Consider the following 21,581-nt stretch of genomic DNA (forward strand, 5'->3'; position numbering starts at 1 on the left):
CTGCCAAGCACGTTGGAACCACCTGCTCAACTCGCCTGAACCACCTGCCGGACATGCCAAAATCACCTGCCGACTATGCCAGAACCAAATGGCGAACACTCCGGAATCACTTGCCGGGCATGCAGGAACCACCTCTCAGACATGCCAGAACCCCATGCCAATGACCCTGGAAGCACCAGCCGAGCACGCCGGAACCACCTGCTCGACTCGCCAGAACCACCTGCCGATCATGCAAAAATGACCTGCCGGCTACGCCACAACCAGTTGGGGAACACTTTGGAATCACCTGCCAGGCTTGCTGGAACCACCTGCCAGTCATGCCAAAATCAGCGGCCAACTACGCCAGAACCGCTTGGCGGACACTGCGGAAACACCTGTTGGGCCGGCTGGAACCACATCTCAGACGTGCCAGAACCATGTGGCGGACAGTCCGGAATCACCTGTTGGGCATGCGCAACCACCTCTGAGACGTACCAGAACCACATGCCGTGCAGGCTGGAACCACCTACCGGACAGACTGGAATCACCTTTTGGGCATGCCGGAACCACCTGTCAGATGTGCCAGAAACACCTGCCGGAGACGCCGGAAGCACCTGCCAAGCACGTTGGCACCACCTGCTCAACTCGCCTGAACCACCTGCCGGATATGCCAAAATCACCTGCCGACTATGCCAGAAACACTTGGCGAACACTCCGGAATCACCTCCCGGGCATGCCGGAACCACCTCTCAGATATGCCAGAACCACGTGCCAATGACCCCGGAAGCAACTGCCGAGCACGCCGGAACCACCTGCTCGACTCGCCAGAACCAACTGCCGGACACGCAAAAATCACCTGCCGGCTACGCCACAACCAGTTTGGGAACACTTCAGAATCACCTGCCCAGCTTGCTGGAACTACGTGCCGGTCATGCCAAAATCACCTGCCAACTACGCCAGTACCACTTGGCGGACACTGTGGAAACACCTGTCGGGCCGGCCGGAACCACATCTCAGACATGCCAGAACCATGTGCATGAGATGCTGGAACCACACCCCGAACAGACGGAAAACACCTGATAGACCCGTCTGAACAACCTGCCGAGCACGTCGGAGCCACCTGCTCGACTCGCCGGAACCACCTACCTGACATGACCAAATCACCAGCAGGGTATGCCAGAACCACTTGGCGGACACTCCGGAATCATCTGCCGGGCATGCCGGAACCAGCTCTCAGACACACCAGAACCACGTGGCGGAGACGCCGGAAGCACCTGCCGAGCATGCCGGAGCCACCTGCTCGACTCGCCAGAAACACCTGCCGGACACGCCAAAATCACCTGCCGGGTACGCCAGAACCACCTGGCGGACACTCCGAAATCAACTGTCGCGCATGCCGGAACCACCTCTCAGACGTGCCGGAAGCACCTGCCGGAGAAGCTGGAAACACGTCCTGGACAGTCTGGAACCACCTGCCGGCCAAGCCTGAACCACCTGCCAAGCACAACGGAACAACCTTCTAGATACGCCAAAATCACCTGCGTGTTATGCCAGAACCACTTGGAGGACTCTCTGGGATGACCTGCCGTGCATGCCGGAACCACCTCTCAGACGTGCCAGAACCATGTGGCGGACAGTCCGGAATCACCTGTTGGGCATGCGCAACCACCTCTGAGACGTACCAGAACCACATGCCGTGCAGGCTGGAACCACCTACCGGACAGACCGGAATCACCTTTCGGGCATGCCGGAACCACCTGTCAGATGTGCCAGAAACACGTGCCGGAGACGCCGGAAGCACCTGCCAAGCACGTTGGAACCACCTGCTCAACTCGCCTGAACCACCTGCCGGACATGCCAAAATCACCTGCCGACTAGGCCAGAAACACTTGGCGAACACTCCGGAATCACTTGCCGGGCATGCAGGAACCACCTCTCAGACATGCCAGAACCCCGTGCCAATGGCCCGGGAAGCACCAGCCGAGCACGCCGGAACCACCTGCTCGACTCGCCAGAACCACCTGCCGATCACGCAAAAATCACCTGCCGGCTACGCCACAACCAGTTGGTGAACACTTTGGAATCACCTGCCAGGCTTGCTGGAACCACCTGCCAGTCATGCCAAAATCACCTGCCAACTACGCCAGAACCGCTTGGCGGACACTGCGGAAACACCTGTCGGGCCGGCTGGAACCACATCTCAGACGTGCCAGAAACGTGTTCATTAGATGCTGGAACCACACCCCGAACAGACGGATACCACCTGCCAGAACCGCCTGAACCACCTGCTGAGCACGCCGGAACCACCTGCTCGACTCACCGGTACCACCTCCCTGACACGCCAAAATCACCTGCTGGGTATGCCAGAACCACCTGCCGGACACTACGGAATCACCTGCCGCGCATGCCGGAACCACCTCTCAGACGTGCCGGAAGCACGTGCCAGACACGCCGGAAACACCTACCGGACAGACCGGAACCACCCGCCAAGAACGCCAGAGCCACCTGTTCGACTCGCTGGAACCACCTGCCGGACAGGCCAATATCAACTGCTGGCTATGCCAGAACCACCTGGGGGACGGTCCGGAATCACCTGCCAGCCTTGGTGGAACCACCTCTCAGACGTACCAGAACCACCTGCCGGAGAAGCTGGAAACACGTCCTGGACAGTCTGGAACCACCTGCCAGCCAAGCCTGAACCACCTGCCAAGCACAACGGAACAACCTGCCAGACACGCCAAAATCACCTGCGTGATATGCCAGAACCACTTGGAGGACTCTCTGGGATGACCTGCCGGGCATGCCGGAACCACCTCTCAGACATGCCAGAACCATGTGGCGGACAGTCCGGAATCACCTGTCAGGCATGCGCAACCACCTCTGAGACGTACCAGAACCACATGCCGTGCAGGCTGGAACCACCTACCGGACAGACCGGAATCACCTTTCGGGCATGCCGGAACCACCAGTCATATGTGCCAGAAACACGTGCCGGAGACGCCGGAAGCACCTGCCGAGCACGTCGCAACCACCTGCTCAACTCGCCTGAACCACCTGCCGGACACGCCAAAATCTCCTGCCCGCTACACCAGCACCACTTCGGGGACAAGCGGGAATCACGTGAGGGGCATGCCGGCACAGCCTTTCAGACTGAACCTCGTGCCGGACACCACAGAACCACCTGCCGGACAGACCGGAACCACCTGCCGGACACGCCGGAACCACCGGCTCGACCCGCCGGAACGACCGCTGGACATGCAAAATCACCTGTCGGCTACGCCGCAAACACTTGGCGAACACTCCAGAATCACCTGCCGGGCATGCCAGAACCACCTCTCAGATATGCCAGAACCACGTGCCAATGACCCCGGAAGCGCAAGCCGAGCACGCCGGAACCACATGCTCGACTCGCCAGAACCAACTGCCAGACACGCAAAAATCACCTGCCGGCTACGCCGCAACCAGTTGGGGAACACTTCGGAATCACCTGCCGGGCTTGCTGGAACCACCTGCCGGTCATGCCAAAATCACCTGCCAACTACGCCAGTACCACTTGGCGGACACTGTGGAAACACCTGTCTGGCCGGCCGGAACCACATCTCAGACGTGCCAGAACCATGTGCATGAGATGCTGGAACCACACCCCGAACAGACGGAAAACACCTGCCTGACCCGTCTGAACAACCTGCCGAGCACGCCGGAGCCACCTGCTCGACTCGCCGGAACCACCTACCTGACATGACCAAATCACCAGCAGGGTATGCCAGAACCACTTGGCGGACACTCCGGAATCATCTGCCGGACATGCCAGAACCAGCTCTCAGACACACCAGAACCACGTGCCGGAGACGCCGGAAGCACCTGCCGAGCATGCTGGAGCCACCTGCTCGACTCGCCAGAAACACCTGCCGGACACGCCAAAATCACCTGCCGGGTACGCCAGAACCACCTGGCGGACACTCCGAAATCACCTGTCGCGCATGCCGGAACCACCTCTCAGACGTGCCGGAAGCACGTACCGGACACGCCGGAATCACCTACCGGACAGACCGGAACCACCTGCCGAGCACGCCATAGCCACCTGTTCGACTCGCTGAGACCACCTGCCGGACAGGCCAATATCAACTGCTGGCTATGCCAGAACCACCTGGGGGACGGTCCGGAATCACCTGCCAGCCATGGCGGAACCATCTCTCAGACGTACCTGAACCACCTGCCGGAGAAGCTGGAAACACGTCCTGGACAATCTGGAACCACCTGGGGGACGGTCCGGAATCACCTGCCAGCCATGGCGGAACCACCTCTCAGACGTACCAGAACCACCTGCCGGAGAAGCTGGAAACACGTCCTGGACAGTCAGGAACCACCTGCCGGACATGCCAAAATCACCTGCCGACTATGCCAGAACCACTTGGCGAACACTCCGGAATCACTTGCCGGGCATGCAGGAACCACCTCTCAGACATGCCAGAACCCCGTGCCAATGACCCCGGAAGCACCAGCCGAGCACGCCGGAACCACCTGCTCGACTCGCCAGAACCACCTGCCGGACACGCAAAAATCACCTGCCGGCTACGCCACAACCAGTTGGGCAACACTTTGGAATCACCTGCCAGGCTTGCTGGAACCACCTCCCAGTCATGCCAAAATCACCTGCCAACTACGCCAGAACCGCTTGGCGGACACTGCGGAAACACCTGTCGGGCCGGCTGGAACCACATCTCAGACGTGCCAGAAACGTGTTCATGAGATGCTGGAACCACACCCCGAACAGACGGATACCACCTGCCCGAACCGCCTGAACCACCTGCTGAGCACGCCGGAACCACCTGCTCGACTCACCGGTACCACCTCCCTGACACGCCAAAATCACCTGCTGGGTATGCCAGAACCACTTGGCGGACACTCCGGAATCATCTGCCGGACATGCCGGAACCAGCTCTTAGACACAATAGAACCAAGTGCCGGAGACGCCGGAAGCACCTGCCGAGCATGCCGGAGCCACCTGCTCGACTCGCCAGAAACACGTGCCGGAGACGCCGGAAGCACCTGCCGAGCACGTCGCAACCACCTGCTCAACTCGCCTGAACCGCCTGCCGGACACGCCAAGATCACCTGCCCGCTACACCAGCACCACTTCGGGGACAAGCCGGAATCACGTGAGGGGCATGCCGGCACAGCCTCTCAGACTGAACCTCGTGCCGGACACCACAGAAACACCTGCCGGACAGACCGGAACCACCTGCCGGACACGCCGGAACCACCGGCTCGACCCGCCGGAACGACCGCTGGACATGCAAAATCACCTGCCGGCTACGCCGCAAACACTTGGCGAACACTCCGGAATCACCTGCCGGGCATGCCGGAACCACCTCTCAGATATGCCAGAACCACGTGCCAATGACCCCGGAAGCACCTGCCGAGCACACCGGAACCACCTGCTCGACTCGCCAGAACCACCTGCCGGACACGCAACAATCACCTGCCGGCTACGCCACAACCAGTTGGGGAACACTTCGGAATCACCTGCCGGGCTTGCTGGAACCACCTGCCGGTCATGCCAAAATCACCTGCCAACTACGCCAGTACCACTTGGCGGACACTGTGGAAACACCTGTCGGGCCGGCCGGAACCACATCTCAGACGTGCCAGAACCACGTGCATGAGATGCTGGAACCACACCCCGAACAGACGGAAAACACCTGCCAGACCCGTCTGAACAACCTGCCGAGCACGCCGGAGCCACCTGCTCGACTCGCCGGAACCACCTACCTGACATGCCAAAATCACCAGCCAGGTATGCCAGAACCACTTGGCGATCACTCCGGAATCACTTGCCGGGCATGCAGGAACCACCTCTCAGACATGCCAGAACCCCGTGCAAATGACCCCGGAAGCACCAGCCGAGCACGCCGGAACCACCTGCTCGACTCGCCAGAACCACCTGCCGATCACGCAAAAATCACCTGCCGGCTACGCCACAACCAGCCAAAATCGCCTGCCGGGTACGCCAGAACCACCTGGCCGACACTCCGAAATCACCTGTCGCGCATGCCTGAACCACCTCTCAGACGTGCCGGAAGCACGTGCCGGACACCCCGGAATCACCTACCGGACAGACCAGAACCACCTGCCGAGCACGCCGGAGCCACCTGTTCGACTCGCTGGAACCACCTGCCGGACAGGCCAATATCAACTGCTGGCTATGCCAGAACCACCTGGGGGACGGTCCGGAATCACCTGCCCGCCATGGCGGAACCACCTCTCAGACGTACCAGAACCACCTGCCGGAGAAGCTGGAAACACGTCCTGGACCGTCTGGAAACCCCTGCCGGCCAAGCCTGAACCACCTGCCAAGCACAACGGAACAACCTGCCAGACACGCCAAAATCACCTGCGTGTTATGCCAGAACCACTGGGAGGACTCTCTGGGATGACCTGCCGGGCATGCCGGAACCACCTCTCAGACGTGCCAGAACCATGTGGCGGATAGTCCCGAATCACCTGTTGGGCATGTGCAACCACCTCTGAGACGTACCAGAACCACATGCCGTGCAGGCTGGAACCACCTACCGGACAGACCGGAATCACCTTTCGGGCATCCCGGAACCACCAGTCAGATGTGCCAGAAACACGTGCCGGAGACGCCGGAAGCACCTGCCAAGCACGTTGGAACCACCTGCTCAACTCGCCTGAACCACCTGCCGGACATGCCAAAATCACCTGCCGACTATGCCAGAACCACTTGGCGAACACTCCGGAATCACTTGCCGGCATGCAGGAACCACCTCTCAGACATGCCAGAACCCCGTGCCAATGAGCCCGGAAGCACCAGCCGAGCACGCCGGAACCACCTGCTCGACTCGCCAGAACCACCTGCCGATCACGCAAAAATCACCTGCCGGCTACGCCACAACCAGTTGGGTAACACTCTGGAATCACCTGCCAGGCTTGCTGGAACCATCTGCCAGTCATGCCAAAATCACCTGCCAACTATGCCAGAACCACTCGGCGGACACTCCGGAACCACCTGCCGGGCATGCCGGAACCACCTCTCAGAGGTGCCAGAACCACATGCCAGACTCTCTGGAATCACCTGCCGGGCATGCCGGAACCACCTCTCAGAGGTGCCAGAACCACATGCCGCACACTCCTGTATCACCTGCTGGGCATGCCGGAACCACCTGCTGGACATGCCGGAACCACCGGCTCGACTCACCGGAACCATTGCCGGACATGCAAAATCACCTACCGGCTACTCCAGAACCACTCGGCAGACACTCCGGAACCACCTGCCAGGCATGCCAGAACCACCTCTCAGAGGTGCCAGAACCACATGCCGGACACTCCGGAATCACCTGCCGGGCATTACGGAACCATCTCTCAGACATGCCAGAACCATGTTCCGGACACGCCGGTACCACCTGCCGAGCTCGCCGGAACCACCTGCTGGACACGCCAAAATCACCTGCCGGCTACGCCAGAACCACTCGGCAGACACTCCGGAATCACCTGCCGGGCTGGCTGGAACCACCTGCCGGTCACGCCAACATCACCTTTCAGCTACGCCAGAACCACTTGGCGGACACTCCGGAAACACCTGTCGGGCCGGCCGGAACCACCTCTCAGACGTGCCAGAACCATGTGCCTGAGATGCCGGAACCACTCCCCGAACAGACCGAAACCACCTGCCAGACCCGCCTGAACCCCCTGGCGAGCACGCCTGATCCACCTGCTCAACTAGCCGGAACCAACTTCCTGACACGCCAAAATCACCTGCCAGGTATACCAGAACCACTTGGTGGACACTCCGGAATCATCTGCCGAGCATGCCAGAACCAGCTCTCAGACACACCAGAACCACGTGCCAGAGACGCCGGAAGCACCAGCTGAGCATGCCTGAGCCACCTGCTCGACTCGCAAGAAACACCTGTCGGACATGCCAAAATCACCTGCCGGCTACGCCAGAACCACTTGGCGAACACTCCGGAATCACCTGTCGGGCATGATGGAATCACCTCTCAGACTTGCCAGAACCAAGTTTCGGACACGCCGGTACCACCTGCCGAATATGCCGGAACGACCTGATCCACTCCCCAGAACGACTTGCTGGATACGCCAGAATCACCTGCTGGCTACTCCAGAACCACTCGGCAGACACTCCGAAACCAACTGCCGGGCATGCCGGAACCACCTCTCAGAGGTGCCAGAACCACATGCCGGACACTCCGGAATCACCTGCCGGGCATGCCGGAACCATCTCTCAGACGTGCCAGAACCATGTTCCGGACATGCCGGAACCACCTGCCGAGCTCGCCGGAACCACTTGCTGGACACGCCAAATCACCTGCCGGCTACGCCAGAACCACTCGGCAGACACTCCGGAATCACATGCCAGGCATTCCGGAACCACCTCTCAGAGGTGCCAGAACCAAATGCCGAAGACTCCGGTATTACCTGCCGGGCATGCCGGAACCACCTCTCAGAGGTGCCAGAACCACATGCCGGACACTCCGGAATAACCTGCCGGGCATGCTGGAACCACCTGCCGGACATGCCGGAACCACCGGCTCGACTCGCCGGAACCATTGCGGGACATGCAAAATCACCTGCCGGCTACGCCAGAACCACTTGGCGAACACTCAGGAATCACCTGCCGGGCATGGCGGAACCACCTGTCAGACATGCCGGAACGACATGCCAATGACACCGGAAGCACCTGCCGACCACACCAGAACCACCTGCTCGACTCGCCAAAACCACCTGCTGGACACGCCAAAATCACCTGCCGGCTACGCCACAACCATTTGGTGAACTCTTCGGAATCACCTGCCGGGCTGGCTGGAACCACATGCCGGTCACGCCAACATCACCTGCCAGCTATGCCAGAACCACTTGGCGGACACCATGGAAACACGTTTCGGGCCGGCCGGAACCACCTATCAGACGTGCCAAAACCATGTGCCTGAGATGCCGGAACCACACCCCGAACAGACCGAAACCACCTGCCAGACCCGCCTGAACCACCTGCCGAGCACGCCGGAACCACCTACTCGACTCGCCGGAACCAGCTACCTGACACGCTAAAATCACCTGCCGGGTATGCCACAACCACTTGGTGGACACTCCGGAATCATCTGCCGGACATGCCAGAACCAGCTCTCAGACACACCAGAACCACGTGCCAGAGACGCCGGAAGCACCAGCTGAGCATGCCTGAGCCACCTGCTCGACTCGCAAGAAACACCTGTCGGACATGCCAAAATCACCTGCCGGGTACGCCAGAAACACTTGGCGGACACTCCGGAATCACCTGTTGGGCGTGCTGGAACCACCTCTCAAACTTGCCAGAACCATGTTCTGGACACGCCGGTACCACCTGCCGAGTATGCCGGAACCAGCTGATCCACTCCCCAGAACCACCTAGTGGACACGCCAAAATCAACTGCCGGCTACGCCAGAACCACTCGGCAGACACTCCGGAATCACATGCCAGGCATTCCGGAACCACCTCTCAGAGGTGCCAGAACCAAATGCCGGACACTCCGGTATCACCTGCCGGGCATGCCGGAACCACCTCTCAGAGGTGCCAGAACCACATGCCGGACACTCCGGAATCACCTGCCGGGCATGCCGGAACCACCTGCTGGAAATGCCGGAACCACCGGCTCGACTCGCCGGAACCATTGCTGGACATGCAAAATCATCTGCCGGCTACGCCAGAACCGCTCGGCAGACACTCCGGAACCACCTCCAGGACAGACCGGAACCACCTGCCGGACATTCCAGAACCACCTGCTTCACTCGCCAGAACCACCTGCCGGACACGCCGGAATCACCACCCGGCTACGCTAAAACCACTTGGCAAACACTCCAAAATCACCTGCCGAGCATGCCGGTGCCACCTCTCAGACATGCCGGAACCACATGCCAATGACACCGGAAGCACCTGCCGAGCACGCCAGAACCACCTGCTCGACTCGCCAAAACCACCTGCTGAACACGCCAACATCACCTGCCGGCTACGCCACAACAATTTGGTGAACACTTCGGAATCACCAGCTGGGCTGGCTGGAACCACCTGCCGGTCACGCCAACATCTCCTGCCAGCTATGCCAGAACCACTTGGAGGACACCATGGAAACACCTGTCGGGCCGACCGGAACCACCTCTCAGACGTGCCAGAACCATGTGCCTGAGATGCCGGAACCACTCCCCGAACAGACCGAAACCACCTGCAAGACCCGCATGAACCCCCTGGCGAGCACGCCTGATCCACCTGCTCAACTAGCGGGAACCAACTTCCTGACATGCCATAATGACCTGCCAGGTATACCAGAACAACTTGGTGGACACTCCGGAATCATCCGCCGGACATGCCAGAACCAGCTCTCAGACACACCAGAACCACGTGCCAGAGACGCCGGAAGCACCAGCTGAGCATGCCTGAGCCACCTGCTGCACTCGCAAGATAACCTGTCGGACATGCCAAAATCACCTGCCGGGTACGCCAGAAACACTTGGCGGACGCTCCGGAATCACCTGTCGGGCATGCCGGAACCACCTCTCAGACTTGCCAGAACCATGTTCTGGACATGCCGGTACCACCTGCCGAGTATGCCGGAACCACTTGGTGGACACTCCGGAATCATCTGCCGGAAATGCCAGAACCAGCTCTCAGACACACCAGAACCACGTGCCAGAGACGCCGGAAGCACCAGCTGAGCATGCCTGAGCCACCTGCTCGACTCGCAAGATACACCTGTCGGACATGCCAAAATCACCTGCCGGGTACGCCAGAAACACTTGGCGGACGCTCCGGAATCACCTGTCACGCGTGCCGGAACCACCTCTCAGACTTGCCAGAACCATGTTCTGGACACGCCGGTACCACCTGCCGAGTATGCCGGAACCAGCTGATCCACTCCCCAGAACCACCTAGTGGACACGCCAAAATCAACTGCCGGCTACGCCAGAACCACTCGGCAGACACTCCGGAATCACATGCCAGGCATTCCGGAACCACATCTCAGAGGTGCCAGAACCACATGCCGGACACTCCGGAATCACCTGCAGGGCATGCCGGAACGATCTCTCAGACGTGCCAGAAGCATGTTCCGGACACGCCGGTACCACCTGCCGAGCTCGCCGGAAGCACCTGCTGGACACGCCAAAATCACCTGCCGGCTACGCCAGAACCACGTGGCGGACACTCCAGAATCACCTGTCGGGCATGCAGGAACCACCTCTCATACGTGCCAGAACCTCGTGCCGGTCACGCCAGAACCACCTGCCGGACAGACCGGAAACACCTGCTGGACACGCCGGAACCACCGGCTCGACTCGCCAGAACCACCGCCAGACATGCAAAATGACCTGCCGGCTACGCCAGAACCACTTGGCGAACACTCCGGAATCACCTGCCGGGCATGCCGGAACAACCTGATCCACTCCCCAGAACCACCTGCTGGACATGCCGGAATCACCAGCCGGACATTCCGGAACCACCGGCTCGACTCGCTGGAACCACCGCCAGACATGGAAATTCACCTGCCGGCTACGCCAGAACCACTTGGCGAACACTCCGAAATCACCCGCTGGGCATGCCGCAACGACGTCTCAGACATGCCACAACCACATGCCAATGACACCAGAAGCACCTGCCGAGCACGCCAGAACCACCTGCACGACTCGCCAGAACCACCTGCCGCACACACCAAAATCACCTGCCGGCTACGCCACAACCAGTTGGTGAACACTTCGAAATCAACTGCCGGGCTGGCTGGAACCACTTGCCGGTCACGCCAAAATCACCTGCCAGCTACGCCAGAACCACTTCTCGGACACGCCAAAATCACCTACTGGCTACGCCACAACCAGTTGGTGAACACTTCGGAATCACCTGCCGTTCTGGCTGGAACCACCTGCCGGTCATGCCAACATCACCTGCCAGCTACGCCAGAACCACTTGGCGGACACTCCGTAAACACCAGTCGTGCCGGCCCCAAACACCTCTCAGCCGTGCCAGAACCATGTGCCTGAGATGCCGGAACCACACCCCGAACAGACCGAAACCACCTCCCAGACCCGCCTGAACCACCTGCCGAGCACGTCGGATCCACCTGCTGAGCATGCTGGAACAACCTGCTCGACTCGCTGGAGCCACCTGCCGGACATGCCAAAATCAGCTGCCGGCTATGCCAGAACCACTTGCCAGACACTCCAAAATCACCTGCCTGGCGTGCCGGAACCACCTCTCATACGTACCAGAACCACGTGCAGGAGATGCCGGAAGCACCTGCCGAGCATGCCAGAACCACCCGATCCACTCCCCAGAACCACCTGCTGGACCTGCCTGAACCACCTGCTGGGTACGCGGGAACCACTTGGTGGACACTCCGGAATCACCTGCCGTGCATGCCAGAACCACCCCTCAGACGTGCCTGAAAAACGTGCCGGACACGCGGGAACCACCTCCCGGACTAACCGGAACCACCTTTCGGACATGCCTGAACCACCTTACGAGCACGCTGGAACCACCTGCTCGACTCGCTGGAACCATCTGCTGGATACACCAAAATCACCTGCCGGCTACGGCAGAACCACTTGCTGACACTCTGGAATAACCTGCCATTCATCCCGGAACCGCCCCTCAGATGTGCCAGAACCACGTGCTGGACGCCCCGGACCACTTCCGTGAAAGACTGGAACCACCTGCTGAGCATTCTGGAAACACCTGCTCGACTCCCGGGAACCGCCTCTGGGGAAACTGTCATAGAAATGCAGGTAAAACGGCCTTTCTTGCCAGCCCTTAACTCGCCACTTTAGAACTTCTGCTTCTGCCACAATTGCACCTTGCCAACCCGGCTCAGACGAAATGCCTACATCTTCCCCTGAAGCAACTGGGCTGAGTCCCAAATGATTGAGCATCCACGTGCTTAGGAGGTGATAGACTGCACGCCTTTTTCCAACCACCATTGTGCACTGCTGGAGAGAGTGTCGGAAAGCAGCTATGTCAGAAAGACCCCTTTGCTCTCAGCCGTGCCCTCCATTGCTCTAGACGTGGAATGCACAATGCACTGGCTTCCCCCCTCAAGGGGCGACAAGCCACAGACCACCTTGCTTCCATCTCTTTAGGAAGCTGAGAAGGAACTCGCTTTCAACAGTGATCTTACAGAGTCCAGGGAACATCTCATACAAAGGCAGCTGAAATGCCGTTTCTTTTCCGCCCTTAACTTGCCGATTTGGAACTTCTGTTTCTGCCACATTTCCACCTTGCCATCCAGGCTCCGACGAAATGCCTACATCTTCCCCTTCAGCAACGGGGACGAGGCCCATATGACTGTGCTTCCACATGCTTAAGAGGAGAGAGACAGGCTTTTTACAATCACGGTTGTGCACTGGTGGAGAGAGTGTCAGAAAGCACCTATGTCAGAAAGGTCCCTTTGATCTCAGCCATGCCCTGAATTGCTCTAGAGGAGGAAGGCACAATGCACTGCCTCTGGCTCCACCCCTCAATGGCAGACGAACCACACACCTTCTTGCGTCCAGCTCTTTAGGACGCTGAGAAAGAGCTCGCATTCCATAGTGCTCTTAGAGCGTCCAGGGAACATCTCATAAAAAGGCAGCTGAACGCCGTTTCTTCCAGCACTTCACTCGCCGATCTGGAACATCTGCATGTGCCACATTTCCACCTTGTCAACCCGGCTCAGACGAAATGCCTACAACTTCCCCTTAAACAATGGGGACGAGGTCCGAATGATTGTGGTTCCACCTGCTTAGTAGGAGAGAGACAATAGGCTTTTAACCAACCGCCCTTGAGCAATGGTTGGGGGAGTGTCAGACAGCACCAATGTCAGAAAGGGCCCTTTGCTCTCAGCCGTGCCCTCCATTGCTCTAGAGGTGGAAGGCACAAAGCAATGCCTCCATCCTTCAATGGGAGACAAGCCAGCAACTGTCCTGCTTCCAGCTCTTTAGGAAGCTGGGAAAGCACTCGCATTCCACAGTGCTCTTACAGCGTCCTGGGAACATCTCATACCAAGGCAGCTGAACGCCGTGTCTTTTCAGAGCTTAACTCGCCAATCTGCAACATCCGCTTCTGCCGCATTTCCACCTTGCCAACCCGGCTCAGAAGAAATGCCTACATCTTCCCCTTGAGCAATGGGAACGAGGCCCGGATGATTGTGGTTCCACATGCTGAGGAGGAGACAGACAATAGGCTTTGAAGAAACCACCTTTGAGCAATGGTTGGGGGAGTGTCAGAAAGCACCAATGTCAGAAAGGCCCTTTACTCTCGGCCGTGCCCTCCATTCCTCTAGAGGCAGGAGGCACAAGGCACTGGCACCACCCCTGAAGGGGATCAGAAAGCACCTATGGCAGAAAGCCCCCTTTGCTCTCAGCCGTGCCCTCCATTGCTCTGCAGGTGAAAGGCACAAAGCACTGCCTCCATCCTTCAATGGGAGACAAGCCATAAACTGTCTTGCCTCCAGCTCTTTAGGAAGCTGACAAACAACTCGCTTTCCAAAGTCAAGTTACAGCATACCAGGAACCTCTCATACAAAGGCAGCTCAAACGGCATTTCTTTCCAGCTCTTCACTCGCAGCTTTAGGACTTCGGCTTCTGCCGCAATTCCACCTTGCCAACCCAGCTCAGACGAAACGCCTACATCTTCCCCTGAAGCAACTGGGCTGAGTCCCAAATGATTGAGCATCCACGTGCTACAGAGGCGATAGACTGCACGCCTTTTTCCAACCACCATTGTACACTGCTGGAGAGAGTGTCGGAAAGCAGCTATGTCAGAAAGGCCCCTTTGCTCTCAGCCGTGCCCTCCATTGCTCTAGAGGTGGAAGGCACAAAGCACTGGTTCTGGATCCACCGCTCAATGGGAGACAAACCACATCTTGTCCTGCTTCCAGCTCTTTAGGAAGTGGAGAAAAAACTCCCTTTCCACAGTGTTCTTACAGCGTCCTGGGAACATGTCATACAAAGGAGGCTGAACGCCGTTTCTTCTCAGGACTTCACTCGCCAGTCTGGGACATCAGCATCCTGCACGTTTCCACCTTGCCAACCCGGCTCAGACGAAATGCCTACATCTTCCCCTTGAGCAATGGGGATGAGGCCCATATGATTGTGGTTCCACATGCTGAGGAGGAGAGAGACAATAGGCTTTTAACTAACCACGAAGTGCAATGTTTGGGAGAGTGTCAGAAAGCACCAATGGCAGAAAGACCCCTTTACTCTCAGCCGTGCCCTCCATTGCTGTAGAGGTGGAAGGCACAAAGCACTGCCTCCATCCTTCAATGGGAGACAAGCCATAAACTGTCTTGCCTCCAGCTCTTTAGGAAGCTGAGAAAGAACTCGCTTTCCACAGTGCTGTTACAGGATACGAGGAAACTCTCATACAGAGGCAGCTCAAATGCCATTTCTTCCCAGTGCTTAACTGGCCGCTTTAGGACTTCCGCTTCTGCCACAGTTCCACCTTGCCAACCCGCCTCAGACGAAATGCCTACATCTTCCCCTTAAGCAACGGGGGCGAAGCCCACATGATTGTGCTTCCACATGCTTAGCAGGAGCTGACAATAGGCTTTTTACAAACCGCCATTGTGCACTGGGTCAGAAAGTGTCAGAATGCACCTATGTCAGAAAGGGCCCTTTGCTCTCAGCCGTGCCCTCCATTGCTCTAGAGGTGGAAGGCACAAAGCACTGCCTCCATCCTTCAATGGGAGACAAGCCATAAACTGTCTTGCCTCCAGCTCTTTAGGAAGCTGACAAACAACTCGCTTGCCACAGTCCTGTTACAGCAGACCGGGGAACTTCTCCTACAAAGGCAGCTCAAATGGCATTTCTTCCCAGCCCTTAACTCGCAGCTTTAGAACTTCTGCTTCTGCTGCAATTCCACCTTGTCAACCCAGCTCAGACAAAATGCCTACATCTTCCCCTTAAGCAACTGGGCTGAGTCCCAAATGATTGTGCAACCATGTGTTTAGCAGGAGAGAGACAATACACTTTTCACCAACCACAGTTGACCACTGGTGGAGAGAGTGTCAGAAAACACCTATGTCAGAAAGGCCCCTTTCCTCTCAGTTTTGCCCTCCATTGCTCTAGACGCGGAATGCACAATGCATTGTCTCCACCCCTCTAGGGGCGACAAGCCACAGACCATCTTTCTTCCATCTCTTTAGGAAGTTGAGAACCAAATCTCCTGACGCATAAAAAGGAATCATGCCCCTTAGATGCCAGAAAACCCCGGGAGACATGCCAAAAACACCCTCTGCACACTCTCAAAGAACCACACATTCATGCCAGAACGACCCAACAGGCACACCAGAAGCACCCACGTTGCATGCCAGAACCACCTGTCACCACCTGCTGAACACAGTGGAACAACAATTCTGACACTGCAGAACCATCTCTTCAACATGCCAGCTGCACACAACAGACACGACAGAACCAGATTCCAAACGCAGCACAACATGCCAGACACATTGGAAACACCTGATGGATATGCCACAAACAGGTGCCAGAAACAGTGAAACCTCCTGCAGAGTATTTCAGAACAGGGGGCCAGAAATGCCACCAACACCTGTCTTAGAAGCCAGAGCCACGAGCCCAAAAAGCAGGAAAGACCTGCTGGACATGCCAAAATAACGTGCTGGTGATGCCAGAACCACTTGGTGGACACCCAGGAATCAGCTGCCAGGCTGCCTGAAGCACGTCGCAGACGTGCCAGAACCACATTACAGACATGCCAGAAACACCTCTGGGACAGACCGTAAACACCTGCCCAACAAGCTGGAACCACCTCTCAGACGTACCAGAACCACTTGCCGGACAAGCTGGAAACATGTACTGCACAGACTGGAACCATGTGCTGAGCACGCCAGAACCACCTGCCGGACACGCCCAAATCACCTGACGGCTACACCGGAACCACTTTGACTACAAGGCAGAATAATGTTTTGGGCATGATGGCACAAACTCTCAGACGTGCCAGAACCTCGTGCTGGACACCCCAGAACCACCTGCCGGGCATGCCAGCACAACCTCTCAGAAGTGCCAGAAGCACGTGCCGGACAGGCCGGAACCATCTCCCGGACAGACCGGAAACACAGGAAACACTCGCGGGAACCACCTGCTTGACTCACCGGTCCCACCTGCCGGACACGCCAAAATCACCTGCCCGCTACACCAGAACCACTTGGTGGACAAGCCGGAATCACGTGAAGGGCATGCCGACACAACCTCTCAGACGTGCCAGAACCTCGTGCCGGACACCCCAGAACCACCTGCTGGACAGACCGGAACCACCTGCCGGACACGCCAGAACCACCGGCTCGACTCGCCGGAACCATTGCCGGACATGCAAAATCACCTGCCGGCTACGCCAGAACCACTTGGCGAACACTCCGGAATCACCTGCCCGGCATGGCGGAACCACCTCTCAGACATGACGGAACCACATGCCAATGACACCGGAAGCACCTGCCGAGCACGCCAGAACCACCTGCTCGACTCGCCAAAACCACCTGCTGGACATGCCAAAATCACCTGCCGGCTACGCCACAACCATTTGGTGAACTCTTCGGAATCACCTGCCGGGCTTTCTGGAACCACCTGCCGGTCACGCCAACATCACCTGCCAGCTATGCCAGAACCACGTGGCGGACACAATGGAAACACCTGTCGGGCCGGCCGGAACCACCTCTCAGACGTGCCAGAACCATGTGCCTGAGATGCCGGAACCACTCCCCGAACAGACCGAAACCACCTGCCAGACCCGCCTGAACCCCCTGGCAAGCACGCCTGATCCACCTGCTCAACTAGACGACACCAACTTCCTGACACGCCAAAATCACCTGCCAGTTATACCAGAACCACTTGGTGGACACTCCGGAATCATCTGCCGGACATGCCAGAACCAGCTCTCAGACACACCAGAACCACGTGCCAGAGACGCCGGAAGCACCAGCTGAGCATGCCTGAGCCACCTGCTCGACTCGCAAGATACACCTGTCGGACATGCCAAAATCACCTGCCGGGTACGCCAGAAACACTTGGCGGACGCTCCGGAATCACCTGTCGGGCGTGCCGGAACCACCTCTCAGACTTGCCAGAACCATGTTCTCGACACGCCGGTACCACCTGCCGAGTATGCCGGAACCAGCTGATCCACTCCCCAGAACCACCTAGTGGACACGCCAAAATCAACTGCCGGCTACGCCAGAACCACTCAGCAGACACTCCAGAATCACATGCCAGGCATTTCGGAACCACCTCTCAGAGGTGCCAGAACCAAATGCCGGACACTCCGGTATCACCTGCCGGGCATGCCGGAATCACCTTTCAGAGGTGCCAGAACCACATGCCGGACACTCCGGAATCACCTGCCGGGCATGCCGGAACCACCTGCCGGACATGCCGGAACCACCGGCTCGACTCGCCGGAACCACCGGCTCGACTCGCCGGAACCATTGCCGGACATGCAAAATCACCTGCCGGCTACGCCAGAACCACTCGGCAGACACTCCGGAATCACCTGCCAGGCTGGCTGGAACCACCTGCCGGTGACGCCAACATCACCTTTCAGCTACGCCAGAACCACTTGGCGGACACTCCGGAAACACCTGTCGGGCCGGCCGGAACCACCTCTCAGTCGTGCCAGAACCATGTTCCTGAGATGCCGGAACCACTCCCCGAACAGACCGAAACCACCTGCCAGACCCGCCTGAACCCCCTGGCGAGCATGCCTGATCCACCTGCTCAACTAGCCGGAACCACCTTCCTGACACGCCAAAATCACATGCCAGTTATACCAGATCCACTTGGTGGACACTCCGGAATAATCGGCCGGACATGCCAGAACCAGCTCTCAGACACACCAGAACCACGTGCCAGAGACGCCGGAAGCACCAGCTGAGCATGCCTGAGCCACCTGCTCGACTCGCAAGAAACACCTGTCGGACATGCCAAAATCACCTGCCGGGTACGCCAGAAAACTTGGCGGACGAACGGAATCACCTGTCGGGCGTGCCGGAACCGCCTCTCAGACATGCCGGAACCACATGCCAATGACACCGGAAGCACCTGCCGAGCACGCCAGAACCACCTGCTCGACTCGCCAAAACCACCTGCTGGACACGCCAAAATCACCTTCCGGATACGCAACAACCATTTGGTGAACACTTCGGAATCACCTGCCTGACTGGCTGAAACCACCTGCCGGTCACGCCAACATCACCTGACAGCTATGCCAGAACCACTTGGCGGACGCTCCGGAATCACCTGTCGGGCATGCCGGAACCACCTCTCAGACTTGCCAGAACCATGTTCTGGACACGCCGGTACCACCTGCCGAGTATGACGGAACCAGCTGATCCACTCCCCAGAACCACCTAGTGGACACGCCAAAATCAACTGCTGGCTACGCCAGAACCACTCGGCAGACACTCCGGAATCACATGCCAGGTATTCCGGAACCACCTGTCAGAGGTGCCAGAACCAAATGCCGGACACTCCGGTATCACCGGCCGGGCATGCCGGAACCACCTCTCAGAGGTGCCAGAACCACATGCCGGACACTCCGGAATCACCTGCCCGGCATGCCGGAACCACCTGCTGGACACTACGGAATCACCTGCCGGACATGCCGGAACCACTGGCTCGACTAGCCGGAACCATTGCCGGACATGCAAAATCACCTGCCGGCTACGCCAGAACCACTTGGCGAACACTCCGGAATCACCTGCCCAGCATGGCGGAACCACCTCTCAGACTTGCCAGAACCATGTTCCGGACACGCCGGTACCACCTGCCGAGAATGCCGGAACCACCTGATCCACTCCCCAGAACCACCTGCTGGATACGCCAGAATCAACTGCCGGCTACTCCAGAACCACTCGGCGGACAGTCCGTAACCAACTGCCGGGCATGCCGGAACCACCTCTCAGAGGTGCCAGAACCACATGCCGGACACTCCAGAATCACCTGCCAGCATGCCGGAACCACCTGCTGGACACTCCGGAATCACCTGCCGGGCATGCCGGAACCATCTCTCAGACGTGCCAGAACCATGTTCCGGACACGCCGGAACCACCTGCCGAGCTCGCCGGAACCACCTGCTGGACACGGCAAAATCACCTGCCGGCTACTCCAGAACCACTCGGCAGACATTCCGGAATCATATGCCAGGCATTCCGGAACCACCTCTCAGAGGTGCCAGAACCAAATGCCGGACACTCCGGTATCACCTGCCGGGCATGCCGGAACCACCTCTCAGAGGTGCCAGAACCACATGCCGGACACTCCGGAATCACCTGCCGGGCATGCCGGAACCACCTGCCGGACATGCCGCAACCACCGGCTCGACTCGCCGGAACCATTGCCGGACATGCAAAATCACCTGCCGGCTACGCCAGAACCACTTGGCGAACACTCCGGAATCACGTGCCGGGCATGGCGGAACCACCTCTCAGAGGTGCCAGAACCAAATGCCGGACACTCCGGTATCACCTGCCGGGCATGCCGGAACCAACTCTCAGAGGTGCCAGAACCACATGCCGGACACTCCGGAATCACCTGCCGGGCATGCCGGAACCACCTGCTGGACACTCCGGAATCACCTGCCGGACATGCCGGAACCACTGGTTCGACTCGCCGGAACCATTGCCGGACATGCAAAATCACCTGCCGGCTACGCCAGAACCACTTGGCGAACACTCCGGAATCACCTGCCCGGCATGGCGGAACCACCTCTCAGACTTGCCAGAACCAAGTTCCGGACACGCCGGTACCACCTGCCGAGAATGCCGGAACCACCTGATCCACTCCCCAGAACCACCTGCTGGATACGCCAGAATCACCTGCCGGCTACTCCAGAACCACATGGCGGACAGTCCGTAACCAACTGCCGGGCATGCCGGAACCACCTCTCAGAGGTGCGAGAACCACATGAAGAACACTCCGGAATCACCTGCCGGGCATGCCGGAACCACCTGCCGGACATGCCGCAACCACCAGCTCGACTCGCTGGAACCATTGCCGGACATGCAAAATCACCTGCCGGCTACGCCAGAACCACTTGGCGAACACTCCGGAATCACCTGCCGGGCATGGCGGAACCACCTCTCACACATGCCGGAACCACATGCCAATGACACCGGAAGCACCTGCCGAGCACGCCAGAACCACCTGCTTGACTCGCCAAAACTACCTGCTGGACACGCCAAAATCACCTGCCGGCTACGACAGAACCACTCGGCAGACACTCCGGAATGACCTGCCGGGCTGGCTAGAACCACCTGCCGGTCGCGCCAACATCATCTTTCAGCTACGCCAGAACCACTTGGCGGACACTCCGGAAACACCTGTCGGGCCGGCCGCAACCACCTCTCAGACGTGCCAGAACCATGTGCCTGAGATGCCGGAACCACTCCCCGAACAGACCGAAACCACCTGCCAGACCCGCCTGAACCACCTGCCGAGCACGCCTGATACACCTGCTCAACTAGCCGGAACCACCTTCCTGACACGCCAAAATCACATGCCAGGTATACCAGAACCACTTGGTGGACACTCCGGAATCATCTACCGGACATGCCAGAACC

Source organism: Equus caballus, chromosome 21 (assembly GCF_041296265.1).
Source record: "Equus caballus isolate H_3958 breed thoroughbred chromosome 21, TB-T2T, whole genome shotgun sequence".
NCBI lineage: Eukaryota > Metazoa > Chordata > Mammalia > Perissodactyla > Equidae > Equus > Equus caballus.